This window comes from Furipterus horrens, unplaced genomic scaffold, assembly GCF_987537825.1.
Source record: "Furipterus horrens unplaced genomic scaffold, mFurHor1.1.pri manual_scaffold_5, whole genome shotgun sequence".
In the NCBI taxonomy this organism is placed as follows: domain Eukaryota; kingdom Metazoa; phylum Chordata; class Mammalia; order Chiroptera; family Furipteridae; genus Furipterus; species Furipterus horrens.
In genome coordinates, this window is record NW_028327175.1 from 6,302,685 (window position 1) to 6,319,625 (window position 16,941).

Below are 16,941 nucleotides of genomic sequence, written 5' to 3' on the forward strand. Positions count from 1 at the left end.
TTACTCTCCCCTCCCCAGACATAATAACTCTTCTGGAGTTATTCTGGAGTGTGTCCTTCCAGAACTTACTCTATGAACTTACAAACATTAACCCATTTATATCCACATAGTAAAAAAAAAAAAAAGGACCACAGTCTACATATTGTTTTATTTATTTAAAAAATTAATTTGTCTAACTGTGATTCTCTACACTTAAAATTAATATAAATAATATTGAATGTCAACTGGAATTGAAAAATAAGATTATAAATTTATTTTTTTTTTTATTTAATCATAACAGCTTACCTGTTTAGCGAGCAATTATTTCCTAAAGGTTTGCATCGTTCATTTCATAGACAACATACAAACTTCCCGAAACAATCTGGAGCATTCAAGTTTCATTTATTCATTCATTATCAATCAGGGTCCTATCAAGAAAACAAAGCAGACCATTCGAACAGGGAAAGGCCAAGGCAATGAGTTACTAACTCTAACAAGAGATCGGCTAGGAAGAAGTACTCATATTTGCATTCTCGAGAGGATACAGGAACAGTAGATATTCCCAGGGCTGACACGGACCGACATCCTGCACCCCTTAGCTGTCCCGCTGAGATCCGGCGCAGCCATGGCCCCCCGAAGGGCAAGAAAGCATCCCCTGGCCGCCCCCGTTTGCAGGGGGGGTCGCAGGTGTCTCACAGGAGGCGCCAGCCCCAACGCCACCGGAGGGCGCGCTCGCAGAGCCGGTGCTGGGGAGGCGGCCCCCGCGGAGCGCGCTCGGAGGAGCCCGGGAGCGCCTCTCCCCGCGCTGTCTCTCTAGTGCCCTCTGCCGACAGAGTGGAACATGACCGCTGGCGAAGGAAAAGGAATGTTTTAAGAACTGGCAATGAAGGGTGAATCTGAAGCAGAGGGGCAATAAATCGACACCTTCTGCAAGCACTGAATAGACACCTGGATGCCTGCCATGGCGCAGGCATGTTGGCTTATTTCCATTTATCGAGGGTTTACTATTTGTCACCCCTGTTCTGAGCACTTTCGGGTACACACTCACGAAATCCTCACAGCACCCCCGTCAGAGAGGCACTGTTACCAATCTACTTAATATTACAGATAAAGAAACTGAGACAGAGCAGTAAGTAACTCACGCGACATCGGCTCGTGTGTGGCAGAGCCAGGAATCGAACCCGGTTGTCTGTCTCCACAGGCTTAACTTCTGTGCAGTGATGCCGCTCAGCCTGTCTCTGTGGCCCCAGTTGTCCACCCACCTTTGCCCTCTTTCCATGTTGCCATGGTCCATGGTGCCCTTCATACCAGAGCTTTCAAACTGCATTTCTAATAAACCCCCAAGGGATGCCGCTGCCGCTGCTCCGGGGGCCACGTTTGAGTGGCAAGGGACTGCGCGATACATCCAAGGGAGAGGGGAGCTGGCTTCCATCTCTAGGGTAACAGGACCCTTTCCTGAAGACCCAGAACCTAGTTTTTATACCACAAATTTGATGCGTAGTGCTTTAGTGTGCATCTTAACAGGTCTTGAACATAGATCTCTTTAAAGCCTCCAGTGACCAAAATTGACAAAACCAAATCAGGGACAGACACTCGTGGCTAATCACTCAGTCCACTTAATACTGGAAACGGCAAGGATAATAACCCAGAAACAACAGAATCAATAATAATAACACTATAATTAATAAGACAAATAGTAATGCTCTTAATGAGATACTAATATTTTTTTAATAGTCAGTGTAATGGACAAATGATTTATTTCAAATTGAGTTGACCCCTAACTGCTAGGGTAGAGGGATCGTATGTTTCCAAAAGGCATTATGAAATTTTAGGACATAAGACCTTGACCCAAAACTGATCATCTTATTTCCTTTAAAAAAAGGAAAAACGTTTACATGGCATTACAAGCCTTAAAACAAGGTAAAATAAGACCTATCGTACTACAACAGAACTTAGTTCAGCTCAAGAGATGTTTGTTTAGCCTCAGTCCCAGGCAGTGTGCTGTGGGGTGGGTAGAAAGCTATCCTGAAGGGGCTCACGGTCAAAGCACAAAGTCCTACAGACCCTTGATTTTATATACAGTAAAGACAGGAAAGCACAGGGTTCAGGGTGGGGGTCCACAGGTCCCCATGGAGCACGGACAAGAGTGGGAGAAAGAAGGCAGCTGAGAGGTTCAGTAGGCCAGGAGCCAATTTATGAGGTCTTGAACTTGGGCAGCGGTAACAGGGGGGCAAAGGGAGAGGCACATCTGAGCAATGTTAAGGGAGTAAAGCTTGCCCGAGTTTGTGACTGGCTGTGGGCGTGCCGGAGGTTGGAATGGCCTGACACGTGGGTTTTTGGCTGGGATAACTGTAAATGATGGTTAAAGGACGTGAGAAAAGGAATAACTTTGAAGGGGCAGGAGATCATGTCTTCAGTTGGGTATTTATGGAATTAGGGGAGCTGGTGGGATATCCAAGCGCTCGTTCAATAGCAGCTGGATCTATGCCAGGATATTGGGGAAGAGGTTCAAGCAGACAAAGATATTTTTGAGGTCACTGACATAGGTCTTAATTTAAAGCATGAGAAGATGTACTCATAGATAGAAAGAAAGAGTGGAAGGTCAAGGATGGAGCTTTGAGGAATGCTAATTATTGGGGCGTGGGCCAGGGAGGAGGAATCCACACAGCAGATCTTACCCATGGAGACCGCGTGAGGTCTGGGCTTCCCTGGCCGGTGCACAGACTATGATGTTCTGTGATGTTCCGGGTCCTCAACTCCCTCCCACCGCTACCCCCAAAATGCCATCTTGGTCTTGCCTAGCAGTCCTGACCGGTTTTTCCCATGATTCCCTAATCCAAATAGCCTTGGTAATTCTCCAGTGGTGAGTCCTAGAGAAGAGTCCTTTCACTCTAAGAACCTGGGCCAGGTGGCCGGATAGGGTTGGAGGCTGGTTTCTCTCATGTAGCCAGAGCCCCTAGCTGCAGGGCAGCTGCCCCCTGCCTCTGGTGCTCACCTGTGTTCCCCCAAGGTGCTCACCTGTGTTCCCCAGGGTACCCCCTGCCTCTGGTGCTCACCTGTGTTCCCCAAGGTGCTCTCCTGTGTTCCCCAGGGTACCCCCTGCCTCTGGTGCTCACCTGTGTTCCCCAAGGTGCTCTCCTGTGTTCCCCAGGGTACCCCCTGCCTCTGGTGCTCACCTGTGTTCCCCAAGGTGCTCTCCTGTGTTCCCCAGGGTACCCCCTGCCTCTGGTGCTCACCTGTGTTCCCCAAGGTGCTCTCCTGTGTTCCCCAGGGTACCCCCTGCCTCTGGTGCTCACCTGTGTTCCCCAAGGTGCTCTCCTGTGTTCCCCAGGGTACCCCCTGCCTCTGGTGCTCTCCTGTGTTCCCCAGGGTACCCCCTGCCTCTGGTGCTCTCCTGTGTTCCCCAGGGTACCCCCTGCCTCTGGTGCTCATCTGTGTTCCCCAAGGACGACCTTAGGCCAGCAGGTGCTGCTCTCGTAAGTCACGGTGCAAAGGAGACTCCAGGGGGAGCTGTAGGGATGACACTCTGGAGGGTCCTTCCCAAAGCAAAGGGGCATCTCTGCAGGGGCGAGGGGAGGGGCTGGGGACAGCCTCATGGCAAACCTCAGCTCCTTGCTTGCCCACACCTGTGGGCCCCTCTGTTTTAGCAAGCCCGCTCTGCAAGACTTCTTTCTCACTTGCAACAGTTTTTACACGGTTCCCTGCAGGGCACCCCAGCTCCATCAGACAGGTCTGAGTGTGGGCTCCCGTTTTAGAACAAAAGCAGGCTCTTTTCCTTGGGTTCCTGGCGTTATGCAATGGCTGTCAGTTTCCCTAATCCCTTATCGGCTTGCTTCCACAAACAAGGAAGCCTATATGTGAATAAAAAGTATGTAAGTGCAGAGAAATGTCACCTGATCCCCTTCCAGCCTTATTGCCTCTACTGAATCTCACCTATATGGGATATCTGGGAATTGCTGGCTCTTTTTTAAAAATGGAAATATTCTGACTGGAGGCTGCATGTAAAACCCTGGAGGGGGCGACATTACCCAGGAGGTCTTTCCGTTGCCCTAGGCTGAGCCCCCTGACACCTGCCTGCTCGCCCAGCTCCTGGTGCCCTTGCCCAGGGTCCTGGCCTTTGCGTCCCAGACTACCTCACTAGGGGGCACCAGATGCATCCACCCACGTGTAATAAATGCTGGCCTGCCTCTTGCCTTTTGATGGCTCATCTGATTTGGGTCCAGGAACCTCCAGGGGAGCCGATCCTACCTTGATATTTGAGAAGTGAGATCCAGTTTACTACGTACCTGCAGGTCCTGGGGGTCTTTCTGGCTTGAAACCATTCCTCAGATGGATGTCAGTGCACAGGCAACTCAAATTCCTAAACACACAGCTCCTGATTCCCGCGCTGCTTCTGAAAGTCTATTTGCTCTTTTCCAGTTTCCCGGGTCACAGCTCAGCAGTGGCTTGTGCAGTCGCTCTGGGACGCTGGTAGCTGTTCATTGTCTGCCTCGAGCTCTGGCTCAGCTATACGGCGATAGCTCTAGGTATAGACAGTGATTCACTCTGTAAGGATTCACATAGTTAGGGTGGGTGTGGGTGTGGGTGGATACATGGAGGAATTCCAAAATCTGGGGGGGCGGGGGGTAGTAAAACAGTTTAACTTGGAGAATAGGCAGCACAGTGTAGTTAGAGGAAGCAATTCGTTTTAGGAAATAAATGTATTAATATTGATACATGGAAGGACCACCACTGTTCTGTTCTCCTATAGCACTTTTTTAAAAGTTGAAATATAATTCATGTACCATAAAATTCACCATTTTAAAGTGTACAATTGAGTGGTTTTTAGCCTATTCACGGAATTATGCCCTCATCGCCGCTAATTCCAGCACATTCCATCACCCCCGAAAGAGGCCTGGCCCCTGGGAGCAGTGACTTCCCAGCCCCTCCCCCTCCCCCAGGCCCCGAACACCGCTAGTCTGCTTTCTGCGTCTGTGGATTTGCCTGTCCTGCACATTTCATATAAACAGGAGTATACACTACGCGGCCTCTGGAATCTGGCTTCTTTCACGTAGAATCCCCTCCCCATTTGAACGCGTCTCTGCGGACACTTCTCTCTATTTGTTTAACTGCTTGCCCCCCGCTGCACTATTAAGCTTCACGGGGCAGGCGCGATGGCTGCTTTCGTTCCAACGTTTCTAATGCAGATTACGGGCCTGGCACGGGGGTCATCAGCGCATGTTTGCTGAAGAAAGGGTGCTTCTCCTGCTCCTGCAGACCTGACTGGGTGGTGTGTGGACGTGCCTCCTATGCGTGCCTCACCTGCAGAACAAAATGGGAAGTGCTTGCTGGCTCTAGAGGGAGCGGGAAGACTGAGAGTCTTGGGCAGGGAACAGCCGGCGCCCCGAAATGTAACTGTTTTCCTCATCTGCGCTGCTGCAGACTTCCGTGACACTAAATCAGAACCGAAGTGAGGCTGAGCAGCGCTGTTAACACTTTATCTCACCTGTGTGGGTATATTCACTTGTATCTCTCTGTTTACATGCCTGGTTTAGGAGTTACTGAGGACAGGTGCGCTCTCCCTCCAGGAGCACGCCTGGGCCTTTCCCTTCCCCTCTTCTTCCCGCAGGGGCGGGGGCATCTCCTAAGCCCTAGTGACCCCAGACACCTGTAGCCAGGGGAGCCGTGAGCGGCAGCAGCCCGTTCCGGGCTCACCCCCTGAGCCTGTCCCCAAGGCCCCCTTTTCTCTGACTTCTCAGGGAGCCAAAGCAGCCCCACCCAGGCTCTCCCCTGTGGCTTCCATGCTAAGCCTCCCTTGCCTCACTGTCCCCAGCTTTAATACACGTCCTCTCAAAATCACCTGGACTTGGGTTGTGGAATCTTTCCTGCACAAAGTCAAGATCCCACGCACTACCAGCCGGCCTGAAGCAGACCCACCATGGGCTGTTCCCTGTCTGGTAACATTCTCTGGCCCCCCAGGTGGGCATAATAAATAAATAGAAACAAGTTATTGAAGACACACATTTCTGCAAAGGAACTTATGTAAGTACATAATTAAAGTATACTTGGAGATTATATGTATATTCTAATTTCCTGAAAGTTAAAACATATATATATGCTGGGCCGAAGCTAGGGTGTCAGAATCAAGCTGAGATTCTGTTCCATCGGAACAGTATTGAGCTATGGGGCAGGTCAGGCAGGCAGGAAGGTGCACATTTTCTCTCTGGACAGAGAGCTCCAGTGAACTTTGCACAGATCCCCTCCTTGAGGACGGGGACATAGTGTTTTATTTATTTTTGTATCTCCCAGCGGCTAGCATTGTGCCTGGAGCTGTTTGATAAATGTTTATTGAATAATTCAACGAATGGACGAATGGCAATGGGAAGTCCTGATGCCCAGGGAGTGAGTCACAGAGGCACTATTATTTTATATTCAGCTGCTCTGCACCCAGCTGGGAGGAGGCCCGATGCTTCTGTGTGGGTGAAGGAGGGACACAGAACGGGGTGAAGAAGGGATACTCTCCCAAGGGCAGATGACGCTGTTGCTCACAGCTGACATCATGGAAAAGCTTAAGCACTTCTATTAACTCCTTATTCAGGGGCTCTTGGTTCTAATTGCTTTTTTTTTTTTTTTTTTCTCTTTAATTTACTACCTCCTTGGTGGAATGAGAAGCGTAGGAAAATACCGTGTACCTGTGGCAGGTAGGAATGGGCAGGAACACACATAGTCGGGGGGAGATCTCCTTTTACGTTGGTGTTGCCCAGGTCCTCTTACCTCTGGGGGACAGACGCCCCTCCTAGCTTGACTTCCGGCCCGGGTCGCTCCCATTTTAATCCCTCTGGCTTATCCCTGCAACGTGGATTTTCCTAAAACCCTTCTGCTTTCTTCAATCTTTAATAGTCTCCATGCCATAAAGCTAACCCGCCTCAGACTGACATTTGAGGCCTCAGTGGCATGACCTCTATCTTTTGAACAGTAGTCCCCAGTGCTCATCTTCCTAGCTACCCAATCCAGACAGAGCGGTCTAGTTTTCTCTATACTCTAAATGCACCTCGAATGTGTTTTGTGCTTTCCTATCTCAGAACTCTCCTGACTGGGGACGAAGTCTGAAACCTAGGCAGGGGGCCTGCCGGGGAATCGAACCGGCGACGTTTCCCTTCGCCGGTCGTTGCCCAATCTACTGAGCCGCCCCGGTCAGGGCCTATCTCGGAACTCTGGTCTGTGCCCTTGCCTTAGTCTGGATAAGTCTCTGTTTTCCTCCACCCATGGGACTCCTTCAGGATAGGGCCAAGTCCTCCCCAGGTGGGAATCTGTCACCCCGGTCCCAGGGGCCCAGGTGGGCGCTTCCGTCAGCACGGTGTCAGCCTCGCTCCATCTGTCCCTTCTCCAGTCGGCCTGCGACCCCACCGGCCTCGCTGTCGGGAGCGGTGCTTCATCTCCCCGCTCCTTTTGGGCCTTTGTACGTCGTTTGTGCTCCCGCAAGCACAGAGCAAGTTCGGGAAGGCGGACACGCGTCTGCCCTGGGTGCGCATGCACGAAGCCATCGAGCGGCGCGTGCTCGTGAGGATCCACGCTCGGTCCCTCCGGAGTCTTTCCGCTGAGGCCCCGGCGGCCCGTTGTCCCACAAACTGTAAGGGTTACCGTTTTCTCTCTCCCCCTCTTCCAGCCATTCTCCCCATTGCCTCCAGCTGCTGCACGGAGGTCTCCCATCGCGTTTCCAGAAGGCTTCTGGAAAGAGCAGATGTGTGTCGCATCCAGAGAGCTGATGGGGACTGCGATTTGGCCGCTGTCATGTGAGTGCGGGTCCGCGGGGAGGTCTAAGTCCGCACAGGGGCCGTTTCTCGGGGAGGCCCCACCTCACACACCACGTGCGACAATCACTGAAGCAGGGAGGGGACAGCCACGGTTGCCCCTTTCCTCCCGGCTCCCTGGAGTGAGGCACCCGTGGCAGGGTGCCGGGAGCCCCACGCGGCCCCCGCCGTCCCCGCCGCAGGGCTGAGATCAGGGCTACATGTCTGCAGTCACTGGACGAGGCACACAACGTTTCCCAGCAAAACAAGGGACGTTCTGGGTGAACAACAGAAAGAGAAAAACGAGAACAAAAGATAAAAAGCAGAAGGTGACTGTTCCCCTTCGTGGCTCTGGTTTTTTCCAGGCGAGTGTGTGGGCTGCTGTCCCTCATACTCCTGAGGCTCAAGCACAAGGGCAGAGACGTCTGTGCCCCCCACGAGCGCCACGTGCCCTCGAGCGCAAACGCCCTTCTTCGCTTTCGGCTCCGGGCTGTGGGCTCATGGGGAACTCTCCTCGCTCGCCGGCCCCCACCCTGGCTCGGTTATTAAAAGCTTTAGACTTATATGAGCTCAGTGTCTCCGTAGAGACTGCAAAATCAGAAACGCACCGGCGTCCTGCAAATCTGGATGCGGGCGTCAATGCGGCGAGGAAGGCACACAGGAGCTCCGCGTCACACGGGGGACTCGCGTGACCGAGGAGTCACAAAGTTCACCTAATGGTAGTGTGGCCGGCGACGCGGGCTGCGAAAAGGTTCACAGAGAGAAGGCAGTGCAGAGAGTAGGGTTCGTTCAGCAGTCCCTCTCCATCTCGCAGCCTCACTGGATCGCGGGATTTTTAAAAATATTATATTTAATTACTTATCGTGGATTTTCTGCTATGTCGCGGGATTTTGCGGTCCTGTGTACGTATGTTGTTAAAGTGACGTAGGTTTGAGTGTAGAATATGCTTAAGAACATAAGTAGTGTTTATAAAAGTGTGGGAAAGGTTTATAAGGGAGTGGGAACGGCTTATACGTGTGTGGGGAGGGTTTATAAAGCCTTAAAATATATACAAAGACTAAAATAAACCTAAGGGTCCTACTTCGCGGATTTTCACCTGTCGCGGGGGGTCTAGAACGCAATACCCGCGGTGAGGGGTCATGTATTCCGTCTCCAAGAGGGGTGAGGGGCGTGGTGTGGAGAGAGACACCAGCGCTGAGGGGTGTCAGTGGGGTTGTCCTTGGATTTAAAAGGGTGGGGGGCTGCTGTGGCGTGGCCCCGGGGCTGTGGGGGGCATTGTAACACAGGCTGCAGTCCGCTCCAGTGCTACCTTCTGCCTGCGGCTGTCGGGAGCAGTAGTTCTGTTCCTGCTTTCCAGTCATTCCCAGTCCTGGGGACACAGCTCAGAGGAGCAGAACGGGCAGTCACGTTCAACAAGGTCACGGGTCTGCTCGGCAAACAGCGACGACTTTATCCTTTGGCCTGGTGACATACAGCTAGTGAACAGCTCTGTTCGGAGCACTATGTCCTTCCCAGGTCTCCCCAAAGCAGTGGGGGCACGAACCTTACGGTGCTCCCCCCAGACTCCACTGCACTCGACACCTTGCACTCACAGCGCCAGCAAGACAGGCAGGGCACCTGCGCGCGGCTCTGAACACTGCAGAGGGCTCCAGACACCACTCACGGCTCCTGACACTGCTAACGAGCCATTTGGCGCTCCCTGCTTTGGACTACACAGAGGCCCATTGCTTCTGCCTGAGCTCCTGAGTCATTGGGGAACCTCCTTATTTATTCAAGGAATCCAACAAATATTTATCGATTAGCGGTTAGGTACTGAGGACCATTCTATGTGCTGCGGATGCCCGGTGACAAAGCAGACTCTGCCCTCCCAGGGTCTCCAGGAGACTCTCTCCAGCTGGGTCCTGTGGGCCATCCTCTGAGATTGAAGATACACTCCCCCCTTTTCAGAGGAAGACATAGACTTCCTTCAGGGCAGGGGCCCGTGAAGTTCCTGAAATTTGTGGGTATGGACGTGTGGGCGTTTTTCTGGGGAGAAGGTCTGTAGATTTCCATGGAGGGGGGCTATGTGAGAGAAGGGAGCAGACCGAGTACGTCTCAGCATCTCCTGAGTTCACACCACCACGCGGGCTGCATCCGTCGGCTCAGGTACCTTCTGAGGGATGCTTCAAGTTCCCACGTTCTTTGAAAAACTTCAGTATATTCCTGGCCATAAGTCTATCTGTTTTTTTTTTTTTTTTAACTTAATCTTAGTGCTGGTAGTGGTTGGAAAGTGAAAATTCATAGGCAGTTCATAAACAGACAATGCTCCGAAAAATGAGAAACTTCTGGATATCTGTGGCAGGTCTATCTAGCTGAACTGAACCTACCCAAGGTGGCTCTGGCTACTCTTAGAACCACAAAATTCTCCACTGTCAGTTCCTTTCACCTCATTGGCATATGTCACCTCTGACTAAACGCTTCAGGGCTCGTAAGGGCTCCATGGGACTCCCAGGAAGTCTGGGGAAAGAACCACCGGGAATTTCTGTGTACATATAACAGCAGGAGACACATGCTAGGATTGTCAAGGGACACTGCTGGTAACAGGAGTTTCAGGAAGTTTTTTGGGATAAACAGGTGTAAGATAGAGACCCAAAAGATATAGGAGCAGAAATGATGTAAGGGAAAATGTGATAAAAAACCAGCAACAACATATGTCTTCACTTTAATAAGGACTCAGTTTTGTTTTTTATTTTTTTGGGTTTTTCTGTTTGTTTGTTTTTTAAGATTTTATTTATTAATTTTTAGAGAGGGGGTGGGAGGGAGAAAGAGAGGGAGAGAAACATCGATGTGAGAGAGACATCAAGCAGTTGCCTCTTGCGTGTCCCCAACTGGGGACCTGGCCTACAACACAGGCATGTGCCCCAACCAGGAATCGAACCAGTGACCTTTTAGTTTGCAGTCCAGTGCTCAATCCACTGAGTCACACCAGCTGGGGCAGGACTCAGTTTTAATTAAAGGGAAACTATGAAGCCAATCACTTGGACCTAAAAATAATTACTTTATTCGAGTACAAGTTTGTAAATTGACCTCTCTGGGCTGATAAGAGAACTGAAAAATATAGAGTAGCTATGACCTTGTCTCACAAACAATGAAATTTAATTAATGTCACCCGAATAAATTCAGTAAAAGAGAAAAAAAAGAGGGAATCCTTTTGAAGAAGACTGCTTGCTTATAGAATCAATAAATCGAAGTAAAAATACCTGTTGGAATCTTTCATAATACAGAATGAAAATTTTGATTGTTTTGATGAAGAGAGTATGTTAGAACTATGTCCTCATTTCAGTGATTATTAATATCAGTATTAAAAATTTTTAAGATTTTAGTTATTTATTTTTAGAGAGAGGGGAAGGGAGGGATAAAGAGAGGGAGAGAAACGTTGATCAGTTGCCTCTCACCTGGCCTACAACCCAGGCATGTGCCCTGACTGGGAATCGAACTAGCAACCCTTTCAGTTCACAGGCTGGCACTCAATCCACTGAACCACACCAGCCAAGGCAAAAGAAATCTTTTTCAGTTAAAAAGCAGATGAAATTTGACTATGGAGTATTTTTTAATCAGAAATTACAAATCTTGTGTGTTGTGTTTCCTGACATTCAACATAAATAGATAAAAGATTTTTTCTTTTCAAATTGTTTTACTACAGAACATGCCTTTACTTTAACTTTTGAATGTGTACAAAAAAATTTAAAGTTTGAAACAAGTGTTTTGGATACAGAAAACATTGCAAATGTTGGAAGTACAATTCCCAAATAGCGTGTGTCATTAATCACAGCCACCTAATATAAATTAATTTACAGAAAACTCACCGGATTTCTTTCTTTTTCCTTTTTTTGCCTAAAAATAAGTCCTTCGTTTTGCACCCTATAAATGATCATTGTAATTTTTGATATTAGAGACAACAAGTTTTTTCTTTAAGCCCCTCTATAGTGCCTTCATTAAAGAGCTTCTGGCTGTGTCCAACATAAACACGATGCGATGTTGTTTATCTTGGGCAGAGCACTGAGGTTTCTGGAATTATGTAGACATCTGTTGGGGAAAAAATTGGGGGTAATTACATAGCATTATCTGGGAGGCTTGAGTATCTTTTGAGAAGTAATTGTGAAGGGCTGTTGTGCTCAGAGAAACAGGTAAAGACATAAAGTTTAGGTAACAATTATAGATACAATCTCAACGGCAAGGCCACCCCTTTCGGTCCATTGGTTCGTTACCCTCCTGTGGGTAAAAGAACCAGAGGACCAGCCTTATGGTTTCTTGGAATCAAACTTTCCACCTAGAAATTCACAGTGTGTGTGTGTGTGTGTGTGTGTGTGTGTGTGTGTGTGTGTTTTGGGGGAGGGGGACGCGGGGGAGGGTCAGTGCCGCTCAGAGTTGGGGGCAGGGCAAGGAGCGTGGATGAGACCACCATCTTGCCCCACATCACCTCGTCTCTTTTAATGCCGAAGGGAAACAAGTGGAGGTTTAAGCAGCCTTGAAACTGGGATTTACACATTCTAGCATCTTGAGATTGGGAGCCGTGTTCGGAGGCTGACTTTTTCCCTTGTGTTGCGTCAAGAGGCTGAGGTCTCGGTGGGAAGGCCTTTGATAAGCATCCCACATGCTAGTGGTTACCTGTTTTCCTATGGCTCTCCACTGCCTGGGTCCTCTGTCTATAACTGCCCCCCCCTTCTATGTCTCCCTTTGGCCCCAGCACCCCTCCCCAAAGCCCCTCCCTTCCACATGGAAAATGGAGCTGATCCCTAACCCTCTTCTGTGAAACCTCTGGGTTTGTGTAGGTGTCAGTGGAGTCTTTCTGCCCAGGGTCTTGCCAACATCCCAGGGAAGGAGAGCGTTTTAGCCCTTTGGAAAGGGCAGGAACTTCGCTCTTTTTTTCCTCTAGATTAGCGCCACAAGCCCAGTTTTCTGCTCTCTTTGCCGCTGAGAAGCAGCTCTTCTTCCGAAGGCCTCTCACTGTAACGCCGAAAATGTATAGTCCTCCTATTAAGGTGCCTTGCTTCTTTCAAACAAATATTCCCACCTGTCGGCTGGATTATGCTTAAGCTCTTCCAGACCTTTTCCAGCCGTTCCTCCCATTCCCAGAGTCCCCACGTGCGCTGAGGATTCCTCCTGAGTCACTTGGAGAAAAGACAGCTCACTCTGGATCTCCCTTGGTTCCCCTCCCCTGCCCCCCCAAAACAGGATTTGAGTTTTTCCAGACACAGAAACATTGTATATGTGGAGCTAGCAGGATTTGCAACTTTTAATAAAAACTGGATGATACCCGATGGGGAGTTAAAAGTTACAATATCTTTTGTAACAAGAGGCTCTTCTAGTTACTAGAAGTTGTGAATGGTGCTCTGGGGGGTCTGCCACCCCAAAGTCAAATTCTCACAGAGAAAAATCAAACAAATTCTGAGATGCGGTGTAGATCTATAGTACATTAAAATGTTAACAAAAACCTAGACCATTTGAGCTGATTGTTTCATCGGCAACAAAACCAGCCCGTCCTTATTTTGAACAATGTTCCCTTCATACCTACAACTAATTCCTGAATTCCTACTGTGAACAAGGCCTTTCAAGACACCTCCAGAGACTCCTCCCTCACAGAGTAAGACCACAGTGAAAGGAGCAAGTTCGAGACAAGTGCTCAAATAAGAGACGGAGCCCACCCAGTGCTGGAAGAGCAATGAGGATCAGTAGTACGTGGGGACTCGAGGGACAAAGAGGGCACTTAGCTGAGAGGGTCTAAAAAGCCTGGCTGAGGAGGGTGTGTCTGACATGGGCAGTGAAGACTGGATCAGTGTTGTTGGGTGAAGCTTGGGGCCCAGAAAGAGAATTGTTTTCACTTGGTTTTCCCCCTCCCCCTCTTCCCCCTCCTCTCCCCCTTCTCCCCCCAGTTCCTTCTCCTACCGCCTTTAGTACTTCCTGCTGCTATCTGAGCAGCCGCAGGTAACAGTGTAGTAGGGACCTGACCTTGCGGCGCTCAGTTTTAGGATTTGGTCTCTAAGAACACAGTGTGTCTGAAGGTGGGAACTGCCTGTAAGTCACTAAGCGTTGACTTGTACTTTCCACCAGTGATTTTTGTCCTTCCCTTTTCGGCAGCCTCCATGTCAAGCACAGAAGAATCTGTGTGAGCCCACACAGCCATGTCGTCCAGCAGTGGATGAAACGGCAAGCCTCCAAGAGAAACGCCAAGGGCCACGCCTGCCACAAGAAGAGACGCCATGGCAGGAGGGGCGGTAAGGGGGCCCGTCGGGGGAACAGAGCACACGACCACCAAACTCCTCTTTAAAGACTATTCGCAAGAGCCTGTGAACACGCTTCCCGACGTGAACTTGGCCATGGCTGGTTATAAATTTATCACGTGAACGTTGCTTCTTGGGAGCCAACAGGGCAAAACAAAATAATATTTGCTCAAAGAAATAATGACACAGTTTGAAAGTGTACCCAATAATATACGCAACTGAAAAATGAAACGAAGAAATCATACTTATCTTCACACGCTATTTGAAGAGCACAACATACAGATACAATTTCTTCACTGATTTTACTATGAAGTTTTCCAAACCTACGGAGAAGTTGGAAGAATGGAATAATGAAATCCTGAACACTTGTCATCTGGATTAATCACTGTTAATATTTTGCCACATTTGTCTTCTCTCTCTGTATGTATATAAAACATTACAAATATAAGTATATAAATTTTTCGCTAAACCACTGGAAAATAAGTTGCAAGCATCATGATACTTCACCCGTATATTTATTTTCACTGTTACAGCTCAGCGCCCCTCAAGAATAAAGACATTTTCTATAAAATCACATGATCAGCTTTATGCCTAAAAAAATTAGTTTCCGATCTATATAGTCCACATTGAGATTTCCCCAACTATTTCCAGAGTATTTTATATTGTTTTTTCACTCTCTCAATCAAGGTTTACATACTGCAATTAACTCTTATAGTTCTTTAGTATCTTAAAAGCTTTTTTTCTTTCTTCTTGTGAAATAGATCTTTTTAAACATGTCTATGGGTTTGTCTGTTTCCTCAGGATCATGCTCAGGTTCAACATTTTCAGTAAGAAGGCTTCCTGTGTGAGTCTGTATATTTCTTATTGCATTATTTGGAGTTTATAAACATTGAAGCTCGTTTTCTACATAGAAAAGTTTAGGCTGAATTTCACTTTAAAACACCTAGTTTGAATAACTACTGTTGATAATTACTGATTGATCAAGTCCGATGCTGGGAAAAACAATGTCTGCTTTGCTCCAGGAGCTGTCTACCCCCCCAGTCAGTTCCTAGAGCTCCGTGGGAGGGGCCTGGAACGAGGCCCCTGAAGGATGACGTTACACTCTCCCTAAACAAGGAGACTCCACCTTTCAACTCCTCACCCCCTTTTCCACGCTTGGTGGGTCCCCCGCTTTGTTGATTCCTTGTCCACAGAGGCTTCGGACGGAGAGTCAGACCTGCTTTTGTAAACAGCTCTTAGATGTCAGGAGCATGTGTCCGCTCGGCCGGGTATCAGGTGTCCCACTCCCTGCTGGCCAGTCCCGGCCAGTGGTGGTGCCAGGAAGACTTGGAGGTGATAAGGGACACACAGAGGTGCTGAGCCTGACGTAGTTCACAGTATCACCCAGTGGCTGTGGTCGAGCACAGCTCGTGGACCGTAACTCAGCAGGTGGTTTGCTTCCGGTCACCTATAATCCTGGGACGGATTGCTGTTGCCACTTTTTGGATGAGGAAACCTGAGGCTCATAGACTTCAATAATTTGCCTAAGGTCTCACAGTAAGTGGCCAAGATAAGCCTGTGGCCAGGTCTCCAGACTTCCTGTTCTCTTATCAGCCCCAGCAGAGGGCCCTGGAAGGTGCGGCCCATGGGTGGGGCAGAGGGAGAGGACCTCGGATAGAGATCGGAGCACCTGGGGCTTCACAGAGGGCTAGAGACCCCCGCTGACAGTTTTACCTGCGCGGGCACTGGCTAGGGCAATCACCGGCTTCGCCGATTAAAGCAGGCCCCAACCTGACTTCGCTGAGTTTGCCCCAACGGAGAACATTGCACGCTATTTATAACCTTTGTTTTGCAAAATCTGCCTCACCAGGTTCTTCAACTTAAAGACAGATGATGTAAAAAAATTCAGCATTCTTCCACTCAACCCCATTGAGCTTCTTACTATGATAATGAGATACTATGATAATGCAGGTGATCCGAGGAAAAGTTTCTAAATGCCTAAGTTGGTTCAGGCCGCTGTAACAACGTGCCAGACTGGCAGTTTGGGAGCAACAGGCACTGATTTCTCACAGTTCTGGAGTCTGGGGAGTCCGAGTGGGTGGTCTCAGCAGATTCGGGGTTTGGCGTAAGCTCTCTGCCGGGTTGTAGACAGCTGACTTCTCACCGTGTCCTCACATGCTGGCAAGGACTCGGGAGCTCTCTGGCGTCCCTTCTATGAATCATTAATCTCATTTATGAGGGCCCCACCCTCCACATCCTGTCCTAAAGACTTCCATCCACCAATATCAACTTTGGGGGGTAGGATTTCAACAAAGGAGTTTGAGGGGGACACAAAAATTAATTCAAATTGCAAGAGAAACATGAATGTGTGAGAGAGACATCAATTGGTTGCCTCCTGGATGCTGCCAACTGGGGACCTGGCCTGCAACCCAGGCATGCACCCTGACAAGGAATCGAACCGGTAACCTTTTGGTTCACAGGCAGTGCTCAATACATTGAGCCACACCAGCCAGGGCAAATTGCAGGCCTAAAAGACACAGAAAGAGAGGGAGAGAAACGTCAATGTGAGAGGAGAGAAACATCCTTCGGTTGCCTCTGGTATGTGCCCTAACTGGGGACTGAACCTGCCACCTAGGCACGGGTCCTGGGTGGGAAGCAAACCTCCCGCTCTTTGGTTTGCCGCACGACGCCCAAGCAACTGAGCTACACTGTCCAGGGCTATGTGGTATATTTTTAAATTTTGATTTATTTGCAATGCAAATAATTAAAACTTTCTATGAGGACCGTGGGCAGCTTCTTAAGGAAATTCTATTTACAGGCTATGGCGTACTTATTAAAACATTATTGTGTTACCAATACTGTTTAGGTCACAGAAGTAATCCTGCAAGTTTTTTTAGATTATATTTTTATTAAAGTAATACAAGTGTGTAGTAAAAAAAAAAAAAAAAAATCAA

The 16,941-nt window shown here is 48.9% G+C and overlaps 2 long non-coding RNA genes across 2 annotated transcripts; both read right to left on the reverse strand.

The window, feature by feature from the left end:
* Positions 1 to 362: 362 nt before the first annotated feature.
* LOC150008138 (uncharacterized) lies at positions 363 to 3,090 on the reverse strand. The gene is made up of 2 exons (XR_016511275.1): positions 2,998 to 3,090; positions 363 to 827 (listed from the first exon to the last, which is right to left on the reverse strand). It is a non-coding gene; the product is annotated as an uncharacterized LOC150008138 (long non-coding RNA).
* A 287-nt stretch (positions 3,091 to 3,377) lies between these two features.
* Positions 3,378 to 4,484, reverse strand: LOC150008139 (uncharacterized). The gene is made up of 3 exons (XR_016511274.1): positions 4,266 to 4,484; positions 3,657 to 3,830; positions 3,378 to 3,489 (listed from the first exon to the last, which is right to left on the reverse strand). It is a non-coding gene; the product is annotated as an uncharacterized LOC150008139 (long non-coding RNA).
* Between the last annotated feature and the right edge of the window lie 12,457 nt (positions 4,485 to 16,941).